The following is a 17,339-nucleotide window of genomic DNA, read 5'->3' on the forward strand; positions in this document are numbered from 1 at the left end:
TTTTGGATTGAAATTGGTACTAATACAGATAAAATGAGAAGTTGACTAAACATCTGTATTAACCGGACCTGTTGTGTTACCTGTTGAGTGAAGTCTCTGAATTTTGAATATTAAATGAAGCGTTGAGGTCGATATCTTCAACAGATGATTGAAGTCTTTCTTTAAACCATTCTACAGTGCGTTAATTATATTATTGAGCTAGAGTCTCTCTTGTATTTCTTAACTCGAAGGGATTTTTAATTGCCCCATCAATCAATAGAAATAAATTTTTGTCAATTAGTCATCGCAAGACATTCAAATCCAAAAAAAATTAACTGTTCATACCAATTTTACCCTAATGTTGACTACGGACTAACATGACCATGCCTTGGTGATCACAAGATCTTCACTCAGACATCTGCATTTAACCTGATCTAGATCGGTATAAAGAACTTTTGATATCTGACGCTTATTCTAGAGTTAAGTAAACTACTAATAGTACTTTTGGATAAACTGTTTCTTGTTGAATTGATCATCAACCTACTTGGGACTTGTGATGGTTCTGAGATCTTTTCTTGTCAAGGCCGCTTGAGTTTTTACTAGTCTCCGACTCGACTGTTCTCACATGTCTGTGCTTTAAATCTGTTCTTTGTTATTAAGACTTGTTTCAATCTGTAATGTTTTCCATTTGACTAGATTTACGCATTTAGAGAATTCGGGTCATTACGAGATATATGTACTTCTTGAGTTTAACTCATTGACTGTCAAACTAATCCACCAATCGGTCAAACTAAATCTGTCAAACTAATCCACTAATCCTTAAACTTCCATGTTAAATCAATTGCTCTTAACAGTTACAGTTTTTTCCTACGACCCTCGTATACACACACAAATTTTGCTTTGTGTTTTGTTTTTTTAATTAAAATTTCTTTGTTTAAACAAAATTATAAATTTATTTTGATGTTTTTTGTTGATACTTTTGTTATGTCCACACATTTCATGACTATATACAGATTTCTTTGTTTTTTTTATATTGTATTTAATAATTCCAGCCTAATGTCAAAAACAAAATTTTAAAACTGGATTGAAGGCGTTCAATATTGTGATTCTTTGTTCTTTGAATACAACACAATCAATGATTTTAACATGAAATTAACAAAATTGTTAACAAGAGAAGAAAAAAAAAACCGCAAAAAATTATGTATTTTTAGAAATCTATAAATTTTTTTCAAAGGTGGTCAAAATGATTTTGTCATAATGTTTTGAAAGCTTAAATTTTATTTGAACTTTTATGGTGTTGTGAATGAGACCAAAGAACTAAATTTTTACTAATTTCTAATAGGCAGTTATCACCTAATTAGGCATTAAATGAGTATTGCTATTTATTTATTATTATTTTTTTGTGTAATGATGGCGAGAAGCTGATTCAACTCGAAATTTTTAGCTGAGTAATGGTTTACAATTTCGTTTTCATTAAAACTTATTACTCAACCCTCGTTTAAACATGTGTTTTGCTGATTACTGTAATAGAATTGTTAAATCACCTTTATAATAAACTAATTGCTCCATATTTCCTGTTTGACTGGTAAAACGAATTGTTTGTCTATTGGCAGCAAAACAAACACAGAATCTGACAGCTTAAGTACTCAGCAAAAACAAACAACAATTAAGTTGTCTAACAAGCAAAAAAAGAAACACTTTTCTTTTCACTCTTTTTTTTCTGTATTTTAGAAAACAAATTGACAGATTTATTTCAAAATATGTATGTAATTTAATTGTTTATGTCAAAAACGGTATCTCAAACTTAATATGTTTTAGTTTTAATAGTATTGTTTTTTTTTCCAAATTTATGGCAATATTGTAATAAAAACCTAAATTTTATTGGCAACCCTTAATATTGTATTACATTTTGCTTTTTCATTCGTTTTGTCTCAAAGGTCATAAATATTAACTTTAAACTATGTTACTAACTGCAATTACAATTATTGCAATAATTTGTTGAAATTGCTAGAAAAAAAAGAAGTAAATTTACATTTAGATTACTACATAACTTATATTCAGAGATTTATGTTTAATTATAACAAAAATTGAGGCAAAGACCAACTTCAACCATAAATATTGAAGTGTTTTATTAAGATGTTATGTTAAGTCTAAAATTAGTCAATATTTAGTTTCATTCTAAAGCAGAGTCAGGTCCCTATGAATATATATGTCTGCAGGTTTTGCCGTACTAGCCGTAGTAAGAATTTGTTGATTGCACCCTACTGCGGCAAACAAAGTTTATTTTTGTTTATGTTATTAATTTCAGTCGGTAATCATGGTTCCGTAGCACTCGTCACTGTCCGAAATTAAGTCTTCAGCATTTGAACTTTCGCCCACATCAGTCACACTATCGTCGGACAAAACTAGGTTCTGTAGATTCTAATGCTCAAGTATGCCCGTTTATACTTTGCTATTGGCAGATTCGAGTCATTGATTGGTTGGTTAAACTGTGAAGTAGAGTCTTAGAGACCCCGTTTTGACAAGACCACACCTCTCGTCAGATGTGTCGTAGTAGCATTAGAGCCAGTCTGTAGCAGTGAAATATATCAATAGGTCGTTCAGACCCAGTTGGTTCAAGAATGTTAGATATAGTTTAACATCAAAGAAATTTATTCCTCTTGGTAGATAAGACATCAACTTTCAGCCTTTTATAGAAATCTCATTGAAATCAATTTGAAGATATCTAGAGCAGATTCTTGTCGTAGCTCTACCCAGATATTTGTTGAGCTGTATTAAAACGTTTAAAAAGCTTTACACTAGACAAAAGAATGAAGATAGAGAAAATCACCACATTATCCAAAGAATTCGTAATAAGCTCCATGATAAAAAACACCTAAGCAATAGATACCGTTCAGATTGGTAGACATTACAAAAGCCAAATTCTTCGAAATGTGCGACATGTGTTGTAATACAAGTCATTAATTTGTGTCCTTAATGTACCGAGATATAGGAGAATTCGTTACTAGAATCTACACCAAACTTGCAACACCTTCCGAAATGTAATTTCAGATGTCAAAGACTGAAAACGTTCAAAACTTTGTGAAGCTACTTATAGTTTACAATAACCAAGGCGTTGACATCGAAAAGTATCGAAAATGGTGCATGATGCTTATGAAGAAGGTTCGTAAAGGTGTTTATGCTTTAAAGATCTCGCAGAAAAGAGAAATGTGGTCATGTGTAAAGCCTATAGAAACGCGATATTTAAAACAGTTTTTAACCCCAAATTTGCTCGATTGTAACTCTTCTAAAGGGATTATAAATGATGTCTAACCATTGAATCAATTCACTTGATATAGTTCAGAGAACTTCTGCCTCTTATTAAACTACAAACTAATAATCTCCCGGTGGAGTAATCAGAACCAGCTTATTGCTTGCGACTTCCAAGAAATCACATACTCACCCATTATCATTATTAGAAAACATTCCCAGTGTTGATACAGATCCGATACCGAAATATCGAGAGCAAATGTTCTTAATTGAAAGAGACAAATTATGATCTCTCTATGATTAATTGAAGGGTTCTAAATCATAATTATCATTGTAATTGAGCCAAAAAAGATTCCTATTCTCAAAAAGTAAGATTATCACCACTAACTGCCCAGAGGCAAAGAATATTTTGGACAATGTCCCTTGATTAAAGAAGTAAATTGATGCCCACAAGAAGAGGTTTCCTGGATTGATATCTATGTTAGATAGTTCCACAACTACAACCACGATTACACGGCTATTTATTGGAGGACAAAATGAAGACCTAGTAGATAGTAGTGGGAGCTTCAGAATAGCTAGGACAAATTGGATTTACTTATACTCAAATGTTCATTATATATATTGCCATTTTGATAAATTGAAATGGATTTCTATCTTTGATTTACATGATAAACATAAAAAGTTAAATTTAGATAAGATTTGATGTCGTCAATTCGGGAAGAGAATTTTAAACCAAAGAGTTCTTGTATCTTGTTTAAATCAATTAACTAATAATATGATGATTAATAACATTTATAGAAAAAAAGAGCACATGGATGCATAAGATTATTATTATAAAAATCTTGCGCTTGGACATCATGAGTTATGAAACTATAATAGTTAAGATAACTATATAATATTCAGAGTGAGATTTGGATCATTTTGAATTAACTGAATTTTTTATTTCGATAACTTAGAGATGAATAAGGATAATGTAATGATGACACCAAAAAATAGAATTTGTTATCCTGATTATGTTCTTATCTCTCAACTACTATTCGATTAAATTAAGAAACCATAACCTTCACCCAATAAAGAGTTGTTATACTAAATTATAATCAGAGTGATAGAAATTTCTTGAAATATTAAAGTCTATAATAAGTGTGATCAACCAATATTTATTGAAGTCCGTTACACGATTAATATTCAAATTATTATTTTACTATTGGTCACAATTTCGATTCTAAGAGGTTTAGGAAGAATAATATATACAGTTCAGTTTAGATCTAAACCGGATTTGACACGGGGTTTCTTTCCTTCATTATTCTCGAGACGTTACATTGTTCTAAAGCAAAATTTTGAATTGTTTTAAAATTAACAAAACATTTTAGTAAATTTATTAAAAAACGAACAACTTATTATTATTTTAAACAAAAGTTCATAACTTTAAACTCTTTGTTTAAATATCTAGGTTTTTGTAATATTTTCCATTTCAAATGTAAATCTTTGTAAATGTAAATTTAATTGTTTATCCAATTTAAATAGTTTATTATACTTTATTACAATTTTATATGTTTATATGATTTTTGGCTAACGTTATCGTATGTGGGTCGATTATTTTCTTAATTTGGCAAAAAAAAGAGGTTTTTGTGTTTATTTGTAGACTTTTTTATTTGGCTAACATTTTTATATTACAAATTTGTTGTTGTCTTTAGTTTAGCTATTGAAAGCGTTTTGTTTAATTTATTGTTTAGTAATTAATGCTAAATTTGTTTTTATCTACTAGTTGGCAATTATAAAAAAAGGGGTTTACATAAGCTTGATAACGAAATTTATAAATTTTTTAAAATAAACAAATAAATGCATTTAAATATACATTATTGATTATAATGAAAACAAGTAAAAGTATTTAAATTTACTAAGGTCAAGTTTGTGGTGATGTACGTAAATAGTAAAGGGGAAAGTTTTGCTAAATTATAAAAGTTGATAGATTTATTTAATAAAACAATAGGCTGGTTATTGAAATTTAGGCACAATATTAGTCTTTAATTGTTTTCCTTTTTTTTAATAGGTTCCAAGCCTTCTTTATAACAAAGCCTTTCTAACCAACCGCCAACAACTTCTTCCTTTTAACGGCCTCAGACATTTCCGTTACCTAATCGTACAATTCCTTTCCTAATTTCCCTTTAAATAACTAACAACTAGACCATAATAATTTTTAAACCATTTAAGCTCAAACTTTTATATAACGACCGATTTTGTTGTTGCTTTTTCAGTTAACATGGTTTTCCAAACATTCTTATCCGTTTACCCGTTTTAAAAGGTCATTATCATTGTTTCCTTTTAGTTTAACATCCTGTCCTAACTGTCAAATCGTTTGAATAGCAAAAATTATATACAGTAGAAGGTGGAAACAGAAATAACAAACGCCCACATTTTGTATTAACAAGTGCATTTCATTTTACGTAAGTTCTTATATATATTTATATTCATATATATATACGTCTCCATAATCTCTGATAGTTTATATTTAACATAAAGAAATCCTTGAAGTGTAAATATTTAACCAAAGTTTAATATCCTGTAACCATAATACTCTTATTTACTCACCATTTTTGAAAAGGGGTTTTAGGGAACGGAAGGGGTCAAATATGATTTTTAACAAATCAATGTTTGTAATTTGATATGACTTTGAAAAAAACAATTTTGTGTAATATTTTGACATGTTATGGATGTGTTTGTAGATTTTACCTCAATATTTAATATAAAATGCATAAATATTGATATTAAATTATTTTTATAAGTCTCCTACTTTGGTTTAAGGATTAGTATATGTTCGAGTGTTACTTATGAGAAGTCAGCCCATGATCACCGAACTTATTTGTAAAGAAAGATCTTAGATTGGCAAAGAGCTCTCTTTTGGGATCTCTTGATTGTTCATGATCATCACTGTATAGCAGCGTTAGGCAAAGAGATTTCTTGCAAACTTAATGCATAAAAAAACAATGAAAACTCTTCAGAGAGCAAATTTCTTTAGTCTCTGCCGACTTCTACTCTATGTGCAAAGAGCTTTCTTAAGAGCTTTCGTGCACTCTTGTTTTTAAAAAGCACTCTGCCTACCACTGCTTTATGGAAGCACTAAGAGTAGTAATAATGAAACAGTGGGTAGAACCACGAAGATCCTATAGGGTGACCCTGATGAGAGCAAGACGAAAAATCTCCTCAAAATGAGCAAGTCTGAAGTTAGTATGATGGTACGTAATCTGAGTGGACACACAGGATTACGAGCACATCTATGCAAAATTGGACGTGCGGATTCAGACGAATTTAGAGCATGTGGAGAGGACTGTGAAACTCAGAAGCACTTTCTTTGCCACTGCCAGGCATTCGTCGAAGTTAGATCCAAATATCTTGGTAGTGATGTTATTCCGGAAATAACATTCCTGACTAACACTGATTGGAAGATTCTTAGGAATTACGTTCAGGAAACTGAGTTTACGAACACTGAAAAATAATTCATTCAGTTCCCTTTTTTTCATGATAAGGAGCGCACAACAGGCCCGATAGTGGCCTAGGTGTATTTCTTCGGATTTGATGTAGTATACATCCTCCTATCAACCTACCTACCTAAGAGTAGTAAGTTATGCTTTAATGTGGGAAATGTACTCTCGATCAAGATCCTTGAGTTTTGGTCAAATATCAAACACAGATTAAAAATATTGTATTTCTCAGAGATCATTTGAAAAGTTCATTTGCTAAAATTTCAATATCGATTGAAATCGCCATAGAATTAAAAAGGAGATGTCTTTAGCATTCGAATGTCACAATTTGCCCTCAGAATAGTGAATTTATAATACAGGATCTACGTTTTTATTAATATATCTCCATAATCATCTCTATGATCAAAAAAAGATACGAATTCAACATGAAATTTTATTCTTTTGGTTTATGCCATCTTGACGATTGATGATCTAAAAAAAGACATCGGATAAACGTTATGAAATTTTGACCTTGATCTTCGATTATCTCCCAAACTGATCGACCATTCCACTGTTATTAATACGAAATTAAAGAAGAAGAAGCAACACAATGTTCCTCCCTGTGAGCTTCATATCTCACATATCTCTAACTATCATTATGTTTAATGATGATTCAAAAACGAAAACGATGGCAACACTTAGACAAACTAGAGAAGATTATTGAGAATCTGTTGCAAGATTATATAGGAGTCTCTCTGATATTGGCTTATATCTGCAAATTAAATATCGACTTCATTAGAATGAACCAAAGAATATTACTCATCACTTTCTCTCTAGATCTCTCTCTCTTCCTGAGAATGCCTAGCGACTACACAGATTACCAGTCGGAAATTACGTTAACGACGAGAATTGTGATATTATTCTATCGCTTTAACTGCTTTAGAACGTTCAAGATAAAATTATTGATCAAACTGTCTCCCTCTATACATTGAGATCTCTATGTTCGCTAGTTGCGATATTTTCTCTGATATTGCGATATTTTTGACATTATATTATTCTATCGCTTTAACTGCTTTAGAACGTTGAAGATAAGATTATTGATCAAAATGTCTCCCTCTATACATTGAGATCTCTGTGTTCGCTAGTTGCGATATTTTCTCTAACTTTTGAGATCTTTTGAAATCTCCCTGAGACTGCCTAATATCAACACCGCATACTTGTTGGAAAACTTCGTCAGAGCTTCAACAGGAATTATGGAATTATCGTTACATAACGAATCAATTACAAAATCGCTTCCAGGGGAATTGAATCTAGTTTTGATTGAGGATTTCTTCAATAGTGGTAATCAAGGCTCTCAATTCTATCATCAAGAAGTCTAAATCATATAATATCTAAATGACTACTCCAATATGATTTAATCTTAATCATTCAACAATCTTTTAACAATAATTTTGATCCTTCTGGTGATCTGCGAAAGTTACTTGAGAATAAAGAATTTTGCGATTATTTTAACAATCGTGTCTCTTAATTTCAAAATGTTAATGCATTCTCGATCGCAACACCAATATCACTATGGCGACCAAAAATAGCTGCTAGGATATTAAAAAGCAGTCTCATTTCGATTCGAAATTGTATATGTTTCCTGGTCTACGAGGGTAACTTGTAAAATCTATTCTGAATGATCTTTGTCAAATGTTTTGCCAATCTAATGATCAATGGATGGGTGCCTATACAGTCGCCTCTCATTGGAAGAATGTAATGATCACGAGTATCTTGGATCCTTCTCGGAACTAAATCAGTTTCTTAAAGCGTGTACTCGGTCGTTTAACATGGTATGCCTTCTATGGCACATAAAATGATCAATACTTTTCTGACTCTTGGAATACAAATGTCAAAGAATTTTCCAAGTCATTTATAAAATTTAATATCAACTATTATCATCTGTCACAGACAACACTTCCATTTAGCTGCTTTTAAAACAGAGTGTCACATTTGTCGACCTTGATCGTATACAATATCAATTCTATACGCTTTTCTTTCGTTTTTAAAATGACATTTGCAATTTTTTTTTTACGTTGTGGAGTTGACATGACATTTTTTTGCAAGAATTTTCCGACACACAACAATGTTGTCAATGTACAAAGAAAGTTACTTACTTTTTATTATTATTTATTTCCACATGTTATCTATGATGATGTGCCGAAATTTATGTGTAGTGTACAAGTTTAAATGAAAAAACACACATAAGTTAACGACCTGACAGTGAACGTGTCATGAATTTTTAATTTCGTTTGTCAGTTAAAAGGCAGGTGTGTACCCTACACAAATGCAGTTTGCTAATAGATGGTAGGGAAAAAGGTAAGATTTTATAGATATGAAAAATATTATTTAATTATTTCTTAGAACACCTTATTAATTTTTAAAATCTTTCTACTAAGTAATATGTGTGTATATATAATGACTCCATTAGTTCTTTAATAGTTTTTATTAAAACTGATTTCTTAATTACGGTTGTTATTCGATTTGGGGGTGCTAATCACGTTTATGAGAAGAGTCATTAAGAAATTATGGTGTCAGATTCGGATTCAAACCAAACTTTCCCGTATTTCGATTAACGTATGGGCGTTCTTGAAGATCATATTATCTTTAATAGCAACTTGTTATTTAACCCTCTCGAAAAGATCGAAATCTTTACAGGGTACTCTATGGCTTAGTGATACCCGAAAATGTTACGTTAACTAAGTTAACCGTTAATTTCACCAAATATTCGAAATTTCACTGGAAATTCGAAATTTTACTAAATTTCCCTATGAATTCGAAATTTTTCTAGAAATTCGGAATTTTACTAGAAATAAGGAATTTCACTAGAAACTAGGAATTTCACTAGAAATTAGGAATTTCACTAGAAATTAGAATTTCACTAAAAATTAGGAATTTCACTAGAAATTAGGAATTTCACTAAAAATTAGGAATTTTTCTAGAAATTAGGAATTTCACTAGAAATAAGGAATTTTACTAGAAATAAGGAATTTCACTAGAAATTAGGAATTTTTCACTAGATATTAAAAATTTCACTAGAAATTTAAAATTTCACTAAAAATTCAAAATTAGGAATTTCGTTAAAAATCCCAAATTTTCTCCTTATATATATTCTAAATTTTTCTAGAAATTCAAAATTTTACTAGAAATTCGAAATTAGGAATTTCACTACAAATAAGGAATTTCACTAAAAATTAGGAATTTCTCTAGAAATTAGGAATTTCACTAAAAATTAGGAATTTCACTAGAAATTTGGAATTTTTCACTAGATATTAAAAATTTTACTAGAAATGTAAAATTTCACTAGAAACTCAAAATTTTACTAAAATTCCAACAGTTTGAAATTTCATTAGATATTATTTTATTAAAAATCTAAATTTTATTAAAAATTTAGAATCGTAATAGAATTTCACTAGAACATTAAAATTTCACTAAAAATTAGATATTTCACAAAAAGTTGGAAATTCCACTATAGATTCGAAATTTTATTAAAAAATAAAAATTTTATTAAAAATTCGAAATTTAAATAAAAATTTGATAATTTACCAGAAATTTCATTAAAAATTCGAAATTTTACTAGAAATTCGAATTTTAACTTAATCTAATCCACACTTGTAGCATAAACCTTAAGTCGACCACTGTTTAGCTCTTCATATTTAATATTTGACTCACAGGTGTAATGTAACGGAAGTTTGTGGTAAAAAAAAAATTAAAAATAATAAAATAAATTTGAAAAAACCACTCATACTACTGTATATGGATGCACACAGTTATAAATACACATACAATTTAATTCATAAACATTTATTCATTCATATTTATTACATTATAAATGCACTAAGTTGGAATCTTTATTTTGTTTCTTTAAAACGTAGTAATCTTTTTCTCAGTCTCTGTTCTGACATTTTTGTACTTTTGGCTTCAAACAGAATTATTGTATTCTTAATACATATAATCTTGTCCACACACACTCATTACAAAGCCTACCTCAAAAGAAGTACAACTACTTACTATACATACAACCGAAGAAGACAAGAAGAAGAACAACAACAACATGTTGTATTGAGTTGGTCTTCTTCTGTTACTAGAAGAGTTTGGTTGAGTGAGTCTGATGATGGGTATCATTTTACAACATGTTATTGCAACACATTCTGCAGTTTGTATGAACAAACATTACCCATCTACCTGCTGTCAACATTCAGAAAATTTATTTAACAATTTTACAATATTTGGCCTTTTATGTGTTTGTATGTGAGATGTTTTTTTAACGCAGAACCTGACAGACATACAATTTTGAAAAATAAAAGAACTTTTAAAACATAAGCCTATTCCAAAGCATAAAGTTCTTTTATTTACACTCTCTTAAGTTCCTTTAACCAAAAATTTTCTTCTTGGGCACGTTTATGCCTGTTAGGTGGTGGATCATTGTTGGTTCATTCATTCTTCGTGGCCCTTTTCTTGTTCTTTAACTTTTTTATAGTTTATTTACCTTAAAAATTGTACTTTCAAACACACGTTGTTGGATATTCTTCATTCCTTGCTTGCAAGTAAGGAAAAATATTCTTTCTTGGGATTTTCTTTAAAGTTTTTTTTTACTTGGATTTTCTTCTTTTTTTTTTGCCAGCTGAAGACTGTCTTTCTTGTCTGTTTTTCTTCGTATCTGTGGATTTTTTCTGGCTTTAATCCATGTTGTTGCAGCCACTAGTCACTAGATATTAGAATTTTTCGCACGACTTTCGTTTGCTATTGCCATTGTCAGGAGTTCGAGAGAAAAAAAGAAACATTGTCAGCCATGCTTACATGTTTATTATGCTGCTTACAGGGTAACAGAGTATTTGTCATACAATAAGTTAAGCTCTAAAGATTTGAAGTTATCGGGTTCCAAATTTCCAATAATTCTATCAGGCATAATTTCAAGAAGTTTGCTATTAAAAATCAGCAAAACCACAAAACATTAATAAGGTTTTGGCAAGTTGGACCAACAGGATAAAAGCCATTTAAAGTTTATAAAAGCTTTAACTATGGACTGTTTTAATGTCAATGATCTACTCTCACTCTGTTAATGGTTAACCAGAATTACAGCTATTTAAACATTTTTATGTAGAAAATGACAAGCGAAAAATTATGACGCTGTGTATAGAAATATAAAAAAAAACTAGGGGGGAGTAACAACTAAAATTTAAAAAATTATGTAATCTAAACTTTAAAGTTTAAAGGTTAAAATAATTGCAATAAATATTTTAGATAAAAAACATTACTTGTTCATTAGCAAAAATTATAGAAAATAAGGAGAACTACTTACTATAAGCATTACTTTAATTACAGCTAAATAGAGAAAATAAGCTTTTTTTGAGAAAAGTTGAGCTTTTAGCTATTAGATTACTGGCATTTTAGTAAGTAAGCAGTACTGCTTATTGTCTGTATTTCATTTCATTATCTCTGTTATATCCATTTGCATTCAAGATTTTAAAACTTTCATTCAGAATCTAAATATATTTTTGCAAGTGTTCAATTCATTAAAATTCTTCAGCAACACTTGACATATTTCATATCTATGAAATCGTGTCTGCAAATTATAATGACATTAGTCATAAATTTCAATTTTACTTAAGAAATAAAAATGAGATTATTTTGCTTTATAAACTAATAATCGTACTCGTTTTTTAAACACCTTTAGACACTTTCCATTAATTTATTTTGTTGGTGACTTTTAGTCACTAAAAAACAAATTATTTTTTTTAAATTGTTCGTAGAAGTGATTTTGTGAATTTTGTATGACGACACTTTGTATAATTTGTAGACATTTACGAGGTGTAGGGAACACAGTGAGGGTTGAAATAAAGGGTATTATCTAAAGATTAGACTATAGACTAGACTATAGACTAGACTATAGACTAGGCTATAGACTAGACTATAGACTAGACTATAGACTAGACTATAGACTAGACTAGACTATAGACTAGACTATAGACTAGACTATAGACTAGACTATAGACTAGACTATAGACTAGACTATAGACTAGACTATAGACTAGACTATAGACTAGACTATAGACTAGACTATAGACTAGACTATAGACTAGACTATAGACTAGACTATAGACTAGACTATAGACTAGACTATAGACTAGACTATAGACTAGACTATAGACTAGACTATAGACTAGACTATAGACTAGACTATAGACTAGACTATAGACTAGACTATAGACTAGACTATAGACTAGACTATAGACTAGACTATAGACTAGACTATAGACTAGACTATAGACTAGACTATAGACTAGACTATAGACTAGACTATAGACTAGACTATAGACTAGACTATAGACTAGACTATAGACTAGACTATAGACTAGACTATAGACTAGACTATAGACTAGACTATAGACTAGACTATAGACTAGACTATAGACTAGACTATAGACTAGACTATAGACTAGACTATAGACTAGACTATAGACTAGACTATAGACTAGACTATAGACTAGACTATAGACTAGACTATAGACTAGACTATAGACTAGACATTAGACTAGACTATAGACTAGACTATAGACTAGACTATAGACTAGACTATAGACTAGACTATAGACTAGACCTATAGACTAGACTATAGACTAGACTATAGACTAGACTATAGACTAGACTATAGACTAGACTATAGACTAGACTATAGACTAAGACTATAGACTAGACTATAGACTAGACTATAGACTAGACTATAGACTAGACTAAGACTAGACTATAGACTAGACTATAGACTAGACTATAGACTATACTATAGACTAGACTATAGACTAGACTATAGACTAGACTATAGACTAGACTATAGACTAGACTATAGACTAGACTATAGACTAGACTATAGACTAGACTATAGACTAGACTATAGACTAGACTATAGACTAGACTATAGACTAGACTATAGACTAGACTATAGACTAGACATATAGACTAGACTATAGACTAGACTATAGACTAGACTATAGACTAGACTATAGACTAGACTATAGACTATAACTAGACTATAGACTAGACTATAGACTAGACTATAGACTAGACTATAGACTAGACTATAGACTAGACTGTAGACTAGACTATAGACTAGACTATAGACTAGACTATAGACTAGACTATAGACTAGACTATAGACTAGACTATAGACTAGACTATAGACTAGACTATAGACTAGACTATAGACTAGACTATAGACTAGACTATAGACTAGACTATAGACTAGACTATAGACTAGACTATAGACTAGACTATAGACTAGACTATAGACTAGACTATAGACTAGACTATAGACTAGACTATAGACTAGACTATAGACTAGACTATAGACTAGACTATAGACTAGACTATAGACTAGACTATAGACTAGACTATAGACTAGACTATAGACTAGACTATAGACTAGACTATAGACTAGACTATAGACTAGACTATAGACTAGACTATAGACTAGACTATAGACTAGACTATAGACTAGACTATAGACTAGACTATAGACTAGACTATAGACTAGACTATAGACTACTATAGACTAGACTATAGACTAGACTATAGACTAGACTATAGACTAGACTATAGACTAGACTATAGACTAGACTATAGACTAGACTATAGACTAGACTATAGACTAGACTATAGACTAGACTATAGACTAGACTATAGACTAGACTATAGACTAGACTATAGACTAGACTATAGACTAGACTATAGACTAGACTATAGACTAGACTATAGACTAGACTATAGACTAGACTATAGACTAGACTATAGACTAGACTATAGACTAGACTATAGACTAGACTATAGACTAGACTATAGACTAGACTATAGACTAGACTATAGACTAGACTATAGACTAGACTATAGACTAGACTATAGACTATATTGTCAATAAAACGAGATTTTTTGAGCTTTAAAATGCTTTTGGAAAAAGTCCTTAATGGTGGTTCGGGTAAAATAGGGACTGGACTGTTCTTCACTTGAACTGCTATTATTTTCCCCACCACTGTATTTAATTTAGATGGCGTTATAGTGTTAATTTTTTTGTCGCTGTTTAATATGTTTTTTCCGTGATGTTGCAGGTGACGACAGACAGAAAAAACCACGTCCGTCCGTTTCTTGGTCGTACACAAACAAACAAACAACATGAGCACACACCATCACTTGACAAGATATTGCAGTTTTAGTTTGGTTTTTTACGAACCGTTTTTTTCTATATTTATTTATTTTTAAGCAGTTTAATGACCGACAATCGTGACTGTTTGATACCTATTTCGTTTTTGCGAGTAGTTTATAAATATACCTTCTTTGTAAGACGTTTTTTATACTTTATTTTTTTTGTCACACTATCCACCCGACCGACATCAATATTGATGTCAAGCACTTGTGTCGTTTCGTTTCATTTTACTGCAACTATGAGCCGCCCTGCCTAAACACAAAAATATTGTTGTAGGTCGGTAGTCTAGAAAAAAAGGTCGCGCATTAATTTTTGTTACAAAAATTTTAATTGTAGTGCTTTTACGTTTTATTGTTGTTATTTAAATGATTTTTTTAAGAGGTTTTTTTTAACTTTGAAATGCAAATTTTATAAGATGTTATTGTTGAGACAGTTGGACATGGATGTTGGGGAAGGAAGGAGTATAAGTAAATAGTTATGTAGTTAGTGAAATTGGTTTTTGGAAATATTAGAATAATTTAATTGATTTAATGTAATGTTTGTTATATTTTTAATTAATTTTATTAATATTTTGTTTCTATTTTCAGCACCCGATTGTAACGGTAAGTTTATCATGTAAAACTTAAACATCAAAATTCTGTAAATTGATTTCCACAACTCTGAAGAGATAAAGGATCAGAGTTGATATCATGGCAGGATTGCTCCATAAAGGGTTAATATGTATAGTGGATGTTTATTTGAAAATCTTTAATGAAATATTCTAGAAAATAAGTAATAAACAAGATAAATTTCGTCATGTGCAATTTCATGCTATTTATGAACTTTTCTTATTCTAAATGAAATGGTTTGGGAGAAAATAATTGTTAGATTCATACTATTTATTACAAAATTTATTCCATTTATGATATATTTTAAGTAAAAGTACCAGATAAATTTTCTCATGTTCAATAACATACTATTTATGAACATTTCTTATTTTGAATGAAAATGGTTTTGGGAAAAAATCATTCCACTTATGAATTATTATGAACTTTTCTTATTCTGAATGAAATTGGTTTGGCGAAAAAAGTTTTATTCGATTCATACTATTTATTACAAAATTGGTTCAACTTATGAATTATTTTAAGTAAAAAACTAAATAAATTTCCTAATGTTCAATTTCATGCTATTTATGAACATTTCTTTTGCTGAATGAAATTGGTTTGGCAAAAAAGGTCATATTCAATTCATGCTAATTATTACAAAATTAATGTCACTTGTGAATTATTGCGTCATTTTCAATTTCATGCTATTTATGAACTTTTCTTATTTTGAATGAAAATGGTTTCAGGAAAAAGAATTCATATATTCATATTATTTATTACATAAATCATTACACTTATGAATTGTTATGAACATTTCTTATTCTGAATGAATTTGGTTGGGCGAAAAAAGTCATATTCGATTCATACTATTTATTACAAAATTCATTCCTTTTATGAATTACTTTTTTCTCTGAAATTTGCCTTTAAACACTAAGTATAACTTTTATTCTTAAATCTTCTTAATAATATTAGTTTAGATTATAATATTTCAAATTATCAAATATCGATTCTTTAAATGACTTAACCCTTTTTAAAGTGGTTTTATATCGACCCAATTGCAACTGGAATTTCAGGACATTGATATTAATCATTTGCTCGATGTTTTGAAAATTTCTTTTAATACAGAAACAATAAAATATAACAAATCTTAAGATATTTTCCATTATATTTAAAAGCAAACTTACAACTTCTGGTAAATAATTTCAACTTATATCCCAGCAAAAACTAACATTGAAAAGTGAAAAGGGTTTCAAATGCTAAAATTTACTTACGCAATAGCACTTAAAGACATTATTTTAATACGTTGATGACAATGCAGGCAAGCACTTACCGTGCTAGCTTACAAGTAGGGAGTTAGATAAGTACTTACTACGGGGAGTTAAGTTACAAGTTTTGTTTTTGCGTCTTCTATTAGTCTACTATTTGTTTTCACAATTTTTTTTGTAAAATGCAACATTTGAAAACAAAATTTCAAGCCAAAAAAGTAAGTACTTACGTATATAGTTCTTTGTAAGTTATTACTAAACTCCTTCTAAGTAATGCAGGCGGTATGTAGTAGTCATTGATAAGTAAGTTCTTGAGTAAGTACAAGTCATTACCATGTTGTTGCTGGGATAGTAAGAAAATTATTAAGAAGACGAAGAATATTATTGCAAGCATTCAGTCAACCAACTAACCAACCCTAGTAGCACTTGCTTCCAATCTTTGTCTTCGCATCTTTGGTGGCTGGTGTTTGCATTTCACACCCATATGAGACCAGCCAACCAGACATTTGTTAAGGACACTTAGCTATATAATACAAAAACAATGCGAGATTTTTTCTTCTCTCTTAACAAT

General features: G+C 30.0%; 1 long non-coding RNA gene across 2 annotated transcripts in view; it reads left to right on the forward strand.

Annotated features, from left to right (window-relative positions):
* The window catches only part of LOC119608315, a 51,710-nt gene that overhangs the window by 8,530 nt on the left and 25,841 nt on the right, over window positions 1-17,339 (forward strand). For both annotated transcript variants that reach the window (XR_005231809.1, XR_005231810.1), the window contains exon 3: window positions 15,507-15,521. This is a non-coding gene — a long non-coding RNA (uncharacterized LOC119608315). The remainder of the gene's footprint in view (window positions 1-15,506; window positions 15,522-17,339) is intronic.

The sequence above is a fragment of the Lucilia sericata genome, unplaced genomic scaffold, assembly GCF_015586225.1.
Source record: "Lucilia sericata isolate MDLA Ls3-8-SP2 unplaced genomic scaffold, ASM1558622v1 Contig000820F_arrow, whole genome shotgun sequence".
Taxonomy (NCBI): Eukaryota; Metazoa; Arthropoda; class Insecta; order Diptera; family Calliphoridae; genus Lucilia; species Lucilia sericata.